Genomic DNA, 8,270 nt, shown 5'->3' with positions numbered 1-8,270 from the left:
TAGAGAGAGAACAGGGAGAGAAAGAGAACAGAAAGACAGAGGGAGAACAGAGAGAGAGAACAGAGAGAGAGAGAACCAAGGAGAGCGAGAGAACAGAGGGAGAGAGAGAGAGAGGGAGGGAGAACAGAGAGAGAGACAACATAGAGAGAGGGAGAACAGAGATAGAGAAAACAGCGAGAGAGAGAACAGAGAACAGAGAGAGAACAGAAAGAGAGAGCAGAGAGAGAACAGAGAACAGAGAGAGAACAGAAATAGAGAGGAAAGAGAACAGAGAGAGAACAGAAAGAGAGAGAGAACAGAGAGAGCGAAATAACAGAGAGAGAACAGAGAGAACAGAGAGAGGGAGAACAGAGAGGGAGGTGGCGGAACACTGTTTCTATGTACTAAAACAGTAGGTTGTCTCATTCCATGAATACTGTTCCTGCTGTGCTTGTGTGGTTCTGTCTCAGACCTGGGCCTCACCCAGCTCTCCACAACAAACTGGAAATACAGAGAATCAACATGTTGTCCGTCCAGTGTGGATTTACTGGAAGATAACATTATGTCTTGTCATGCTTCCTAGAGCCAGTTGAAATGTCTGCACTGTAATCTTGAAATAAATTCTTATAGACACGCGAGTGCTCCTGTCTTCCTTAGGGACTCCTTTAATCCACATCAAGGTCCCTACGGGCCCTGGTCAAACCAAGTACACTACATAGGGCAAAGGGTGCAATTTTGGACACACCTTTAGACTCCTCTGCGTTCCTCTGGGTTGTCCAGTGGTATTGGCTCCACTCTAATAGGCTGTTTCTGTTTGTCTCTTAACCTTCAGCTGACTGAGCTGAGGAAGAGACCAGTCCACAACCATGCCTGGCTGTCAGTTCTACCCTGCTCAGTCACCCTCTACCCTGACACTGCTGACACTGTTAAACCTAGCAGTCCTCTACAGATCAATGGGCTTACAGCCCCAGCAACTCTGACTCAACTCCAACACTGATGGGGCAACGAGAGGAAGAAAGATTGGACCCGCTGTGTGAGGAGGAAACGGCAATGGATACAGTTATAGTGTAGCCGTTGTGAAATGGCTAGCTAGTTGTGGTCCAGGGTCCCTGGTTGTGAAATGGCTAGCTAGTTGTGGTCCAGGGTCCCTGGTTGTGAAATGGCTAGCTAGTTGTGGTCCAGGGTCCCTGGTTGTGAAATGGCTAGCTAGTTGTGGTCCAGGGTCCCTGGTTGTGAAATGGCTAGCTGGTTGTGGTCCAGGGTCCCTGGTTGTGAAATGGCTAGCTAGTTGTGGTCCAGGGTCCCTGGTTGTGAAATGGCTAGCTAGTTGTGGTCCAGGGTCCCTGGTTGTGAAATGGCTAGCTAGTTGTGGTTGAGGGTCCCTGGTTGTGAAATGGCTAGCTAGTTGTGGTCCAGGGTCCCTGGTTGTGAAATGGCTAGCTAGTTGTGGTCCAGGGTCCCTGGTTGTGAAATGGCTAGCTAGTTGTGGTCCAGGATCCCTGGTTGTGAAATGGCTAGCTAGTTGTGGTCGAGGGTCCCTGGTTGTGAAATGGCTAGCTAGTTGTGGTCCAGGGTCCCTGGTTTTGAAATAGCTAGCTAGTTTCTGTTTGTCTCTTAAGAGGAGAGGAGAGGAGAGGAGCGGAGAGGAGTCGTCTCCACAGGGGCAGACAGGCCCATCTGCTACTGAGCATATTGTTGTCATGTCAGCACTTCTCTATGTCAGATACAAGTCAGGACATTCCCAGTCTACGACTGCTTCCAAATGGCACCCTATTCCTTTGTATTACTTTTGACCAGGGCCCATATGGGACATACTCACACTGGACATTGACTAGTATTTCCTCATTTGTGTCATCAGAACGGAGATGCAGGCATTCAATCTGAGAGTCACAGTATAAAATCCCGATGGCAGCTCAGAGTGGGCTTTGGGGCTAGAGAGAGGAGAGTCAACGGGACAGTTGGAAGACAATGGCAGGCAGCAGATCTGCTCCAGTGGGGGGGGGTTGAGAGAGAGAGAGAGAGAGACCACAGTGATATGCTCCAGTGGTGTTGAATCAGACACTGCTCATTTCGGTGCCATCATTGAAAAAATTGCTTCCATTTTAAATAATTTCTTACTATTTTTTATATTTTTTTTTTATAAATTTTAGAATGTTTTTTTCAAATCACTTCCTGAATTGACATCAGATCAAATTAACCCCAAACCCTGTCACGTGACCTGTACAGGGAAAACTGGTATCATGCAGGAAGCGGGCATTCACCATACTTGGCCTGCGGGCATTCCCCATACTTGGGCTGTGTCATAAAGAAGTGCACTAAATACAGAATAGGGTGCCATTTTGGAAGCAGCCTCTGTGATATCTTGTTCCTTTTTGCAGGGAACGAGTGTTAGGTGCAGTACATAACCTAGAACTGGGTATAATGATAAATGACTGTGAATAGAATGCAGTAGTGTTGAGTATTGGTCAGGTTTGGCTGTATTCTGAATGAGTTCAACTGGGGCGCAGCAGCACTTGGTACAGGTCATTTAGTATGGCTGTACGTCAAACACTGATATACTGACGGACACAAATCTTCAGCTGGCAGAAAAGAAGGGGGAGATTCCACACGACGACATCACATCTGTCCTCGTCTGTCGCCTCTGCATACGTGTGTCTGTGCGCGTGAGAATGCGTGTGTGTGTGCGTGTGTGTCGTCCCCATCTGAACACCCTCTTCCATCTGTGAAAAACACCTCCTCTTCCTCCTGCCATTTCAGGGCTGCTAGACTATTCTCTGTCAGTCAGTCAGACGTAGAAATGAGCCGTCGTGGGAGTTGTCCTTCACTCATCAACTGTGACAGGCCTGGCTACCTTAGCCTGGTTCTGCTTGGCTGAACCTGTTATTTCTATTGTTGCCGGGCAGACAGCACCGAAGCTACCGCATTCAGCCCAGATGAAGCAATGAACTGGGAATGAGTGGATGGCTGTACTGTAGTTAAACTCTCTACAGCCGGGATGAAGCAATGAACTGGGAATGAGTGGATGGCTGTACTGTAGTTAAACTCTCTACAGCCTGGATGAAGCAATGAGCTGGGAATGAGTGGATGTCTGTACTGTAGTTAAACTCTCTACAGCCGGGATGAAGCAATGAACTGGGAATGAGTGGATGGCTGTACTGTAGTTAAACTCTCTACAGCCTGGATGAAGCAATGAGCTGGGAATGAGTGGATGTCTGTACTGTAGTTAAACTCTCTACAGCCTGGATGAAGCAATGAACTGGGAATGAGTGGATGTCTGTACTGTAGTTAAACTCTCTACAGCCTGGATGAAGCAATGAGCTGGGAATGAGTGGATGGCTGTACTGTAGTGAAAGTCTCTACAGCTCCTCGTCTCCAGGAATCAGGAACTACTGGAGCGTTGCACCCCCAACTCCTTCTGGACACATGGGGTGCGTTCCAAAAGCCACCGCATTCCCTATAAAGGGCACTACTTTTGACTTGGGCCCAAAGAGCTCTGGGAAAAGGAACGGCACTATAAGGAATACTTGCCATTGAGGATGCAGCGATTTCATGGCCTGGAGAGGAAAGGAAGTTGAGATCTCTGTATCATAATAACATGTAGTGTAAAATGGGAGATACCGTCCGACCCGTTGGAGCCTGGAGCTGACAGTAGGAGCTGGTGTGTGATTTACTACTAACCCCTGGCCAGCAATGACTCTGTTGGACAGGTGAACAGAGTCTACAGCAAGCAGAGACACATCCCAGCTAGCGCATAACGTTCTGAGAACCATGTCTTTCTTAACGCTTGGCGAGAGCGTGGATGTCTTATGGTTATTTTGCAGGCAGCCTTCCCACAACGTTCTGGGAATAATGCAGGATAGCTGCTTGGCTTTGGAACATTTACGGAACTCTAAGGAACTTCTTTAACAAAACGATTCCTAAAAGCTCAAACGTGGTTACATTTCATTTCCATTTTGGTAACGTTGTAGGTACGTTCTCCAACTGATTTGACATTGGCAATGTTCTTAAATAGTTCAGAGAACATTAAGAAGCAACGTTTTTCTGTGGGAATTTCAGTACTTCAAGCATAACGTTTCCTAAAGGTTTCCTCATGGTTCTGTTTAAAGTCATGTTTTCAAATTGTTTTCCCAGAACGTTCAAAAAAGGTTCGGTCACTACCATCACGGGGCTTTTAGTAATTGTTTTATTCTGTGTTTACATGCACATGGGGCGGCAGACAGCCTAGTGGTTAGAGAGTTGGACATGTAACCAAAAGGTTGCAAGCCCCCCCCCCGAGCTGACAAGGTAAAAATCTGTTGTTCTGCCCCTGAACAAGCCAATTAACCCACTGTTCCTAGGCCGTCATTGAAAATAAGAATTTGTTCTTAACTGAATTGCCTGGTTAAATAAAGGTGATGTCAATTTCTAAAAGCATACACACAACATTAACTTTTTCCCTCAAGCCTTGCCTTCCCTCTGTCCTTAAGGGCACCCTGAGCCCCACAGAAGCACAGACATCATTCTGTATGAAACAGCTTCAGAAATTTAACAGGAGCTCTGTAATGTAGCTTTATTGTACCCCTAACCTGAAACAATAGGTTTCCATGACAATCCTAAGTGGATACGAACTGTATGTTCAGTTTGGAGGAGCAGAGGGTCATTCAGCCTGTCAGTCACAGCATCAGTGGGTGAATCATGACAGTCTAATGTCTTCTTAGAGATAAGGAATGATGAGAGTGGGACTTATCATGGTGGACACAGTTAAGAGGTGTGAGAGGAAGGAAGGAAAGGAGTAATGAGGGCCTGAGTTATAGTGGGATGGACGGACAGTGGGGTGGAGGGATGAGGGGCTGAGGTATAGTGAGATGGACAGACAGTGGGGTGGAGGGATGGAGGGATGAGGGGCTGAGGTATAGTGGGATGGACGGACAGTGGGGTGGAGGGATGAGGGGCTGAGGTATAGTGGGATGGACGGACAGTGGGGTGGAGGGATGAGGGCCTGAGGTATAGTGGGATGGACGGACAGTGGGGTGGAGGGATGAGGGGCTGAGGTATAGTGGGATGGACGGACAGTGGGGTGGAGGGATGAGGGGCTGAGGTATAGTGGGATGGACGGACAGTGGGGTGGAGGGATGAGGGGCTGAGGTATAGTGGGATGGACGGACAGTGGGGTGGAGGGATGGAGGGATGAGGGGCTGAGGTATAGTGGGATGGACGGAGAGTGGGGTGGAGGGGTGGAGGGATGAGGGGCTGAGGTATAATGGGATGGATGGGCAGTGGGGTGGAGGGATGGAGGGATGAGGGGCTGAGGTATAGTGAGATGGACGGACATTGGGGTGGAGGGATGGAGGGATGAGGGGCTGAGGTATAGTGAGATGGACGGACATTGGGGTGGAGGGATGGAGGGATGAGGGGCTGAGGTATAGTGAGATGGACGGACATTGGGGTGGAGGGATGGAGGGATGAGGGGCTGAGGTATAGTGGGATGGACGGACAGTGGGGTGGAGGGATGAGGGGCTGAGGTATAGTGGGATGGACGGACAGTGGGGTGGAGGGATGAGGGGCTGAGGTATAGTGAGATGGACAGACAGTGGGGTGGAGGGATGGAGGGATGAGGGGCTGAGGTATAATGGGATGGACGGACAGTGGGGTGGAGGGGTGGAGGGATGAGGGGCTGAGGTATAGTGAGATGGACGGACAGTGGGGTGGAGGGATGGAGGGATGAGGGGCTGAGGTATAGTGGGATGGACAGACAGTGGGGTGGAGGGATGGAGGGATGAGGGGCTGAGGTATAGTGGGATGGACAGACAGTGGGGTGGAGGGATGGAGGGATGAGGGGCTGAGGTATAGTGGGATGGACAGACAGTGGGGTGGAGGGATGGAGGGATGAGGGGCTGAGGTATAGTGGGATGGACGGACAGTGGGGTGGAGGTATGAGGGGCTGAGGTATAGTGGGATGGACGGACAGTGGGGTGGAGGGATGAGGGGATGAGGGGCTGAGGTATAGTGGGATGGACAGACAGTGGGGTGGAGGGATGGAGGGATGAGGGGCTGAGGTATAATGGGATGGACGGACAGTGGGGTGGAGGGATGAGGGGCTGAGGTATAGTGAGATAGACAGACAGTGGGGTGGAGGGATGAGGGGCTGAGGTATAGTGGGATGGACAGACAGTGGGGTGGAGGGATGGAGGGATGAGGGGCTGAGGTATAGTGGGATGGACAGACAGTGGGGTGGAGGGATGGAGGGATGAGGGGCTGAGGTATAGTGGGATGGACAGACAGTGGGGTGGAGGGATGGAGGGATGAGGGGCTGAGGTATAATGGGATGGACGGACAGTGGGATGGAGGGATGAGGGGCTGAGGTATAGTGGGATGGACAGACAGTGGGGTGGAGGGATGAGGGGCTGAGGTATAATGGGATGGACGGACAGTGGGGTGGAGGGATGAGGGGCTGAGGTATAGTGAGATAGACAGACAGTGGGGTGGAGGGATGGAGGGATGAGGGGCTGAGGTATAGTGGGATGGACAGACAGTGGGGTGGAGGGATGGAGGGATGAGGGGCTGAGGTATAGTGGGATGGACAGACAGTGGGGTGGAGGGATGGAGGGATGAGGGGCTGAGGTATAGTGGGATGGACAGACAGTGGGGTGGAGGGATGGATGGATGAGGGGCTGAGGTATAGTGAGATGGACGGAGAGTGGGGTGGAGGGATGAGGTATAGTGAGATGGACAGACAGTGGGGTGGAGGGATGGATGGATGAGGGGCTGAGGTATAGTGAGATGGACGGAGAGTGGGGTGGAGGGATGAGGTATAGTGAGATGGACAGACAGTGGGGTGGAGGGATGGAGGGAGGCAGAGCTAGCAGGGAGGACGGAAAACAGGTCGGAGAAATGAGGCAATGGAAGGATGGAGGAATAGATGGAGGGGTGGAGAGCTGGCAGGGGAGGAGGAACGAGGGGGTAGAGAGATGGAGGAATAGATGGAGGGGTGGAGAGCTGGCAGGGGAGGAGGAACGAGGGGGTAGAGAGATGGAGGGGTGGAGGGTCCTGTCTCTCAAGGCCTCCCTCCACGCCTCACTGCCAGCAGTGTAAATCAGCAGGCGGCTCACGGTTGCAATGAGGTAGAAAATAAAATAATAACATAAAAGTGTCAGAGTGAAATAGAGGCTAAGAGAAGTCATTTATGATGAGTTTAAATTCTCCTTCCTCTGCAGTAGATCCACTGACCGGCTCGGATTGTCTGCTGCACATGTCGTTGATCATCCCAGCGCCTCTACCAAGTCACAAATTACTCACATTACCCCACCTGCTGCTCATGTAACACGTATGTAATGACTATCCTAGATTCATGTCATTATCATTCATGGAATGTTTATTTTCCCAGAGCATGTTTTATACACAGGCTAAATGTGTATCCATATTTAGCTGATATGGCGTGGTGAACCCGGTTCTCAGTACTGTAGAACAGAGATGGTACCAGGTACCGTGTTTATGAAACAGGACGTTGAACTCTAACAGAAGAACCAATGGCAAACAGGAGTTAAAAATGAGCAAACCTGCGTTTTATTGCATTGGTTCTTTCTGCACTTGATTGAGCTTGTCTGGCGCAATGGAACCAGTGGACGACTCCCAAAGGTGCAACCCCTGCCCATCTGGCACTCCAGGTAGGCCCAATCAAATGCTGTGGAAGAAAACAAATACTATTTGGACCCAGCTCTGCTCCCAAATCCCCAGTCGTCCATTCACTTGACCTGGGTTCAAGCTCTGACAAACAGAAAATACATACACAGGGGATAATGGGGAAGAATAGGAGACACCTGGTGGTGGGTGGAGACAAGCACAAGACAGGTGAAACAGATCAGGGTGTGACACATGGTGGGGGGCGGAGACAAGCACAAGACAGGTGAAACAGATCAGGGTGTGGCACCTGGAGGGGTGGAGACAAGCACAAGACAGGTGAAACAGATCAGGGTGTGACACCTGGTGGGGGGCGGAGACAAGCACAAGACAGGTGAAACAGATCAGGGTGTGACACCTGGTGGTGGGTGGAGACAAGCACAAGACAGGTGAAACAGATCAGGGTGTGACACATGGTGGGGGGCGGAGACAAGCACAAGACAGGTGAAACAGATCAGGGTGTGGCACCTGGAGGGGTGGAGACAAGCACAAGACAGGTGAAACAGATCAGGGTGTGACACCTGGTGGGGGGCGGAGACAAGTACAAGACAGGTGAAACAGATCAGGGTGTGACACATGGTGGGGGACGGAGACAAGCACAAGACAGGTGAAACAGATCAGGGTGTGACACCTGG

Source organism: Salvelinus fontinalis, chromosome 38 (assembly GCF_029448725.1).
Source record: "Salvelinus fontinalis isolate EN_2023a chromosome 38, ASM2944872v1, whole genome shotgun sequence".
In the NCBI taxonomy this organism is placed as follows: domain Eukaryota; kingdom Metazoa; phylum Chordata; class Actinopteri; order Salmoniformes; family Salmonidae; genus Salvelinus; species Salvelinus fontinalis.
Note: the sequence above shows the minus strand (reverse complement) of the source record.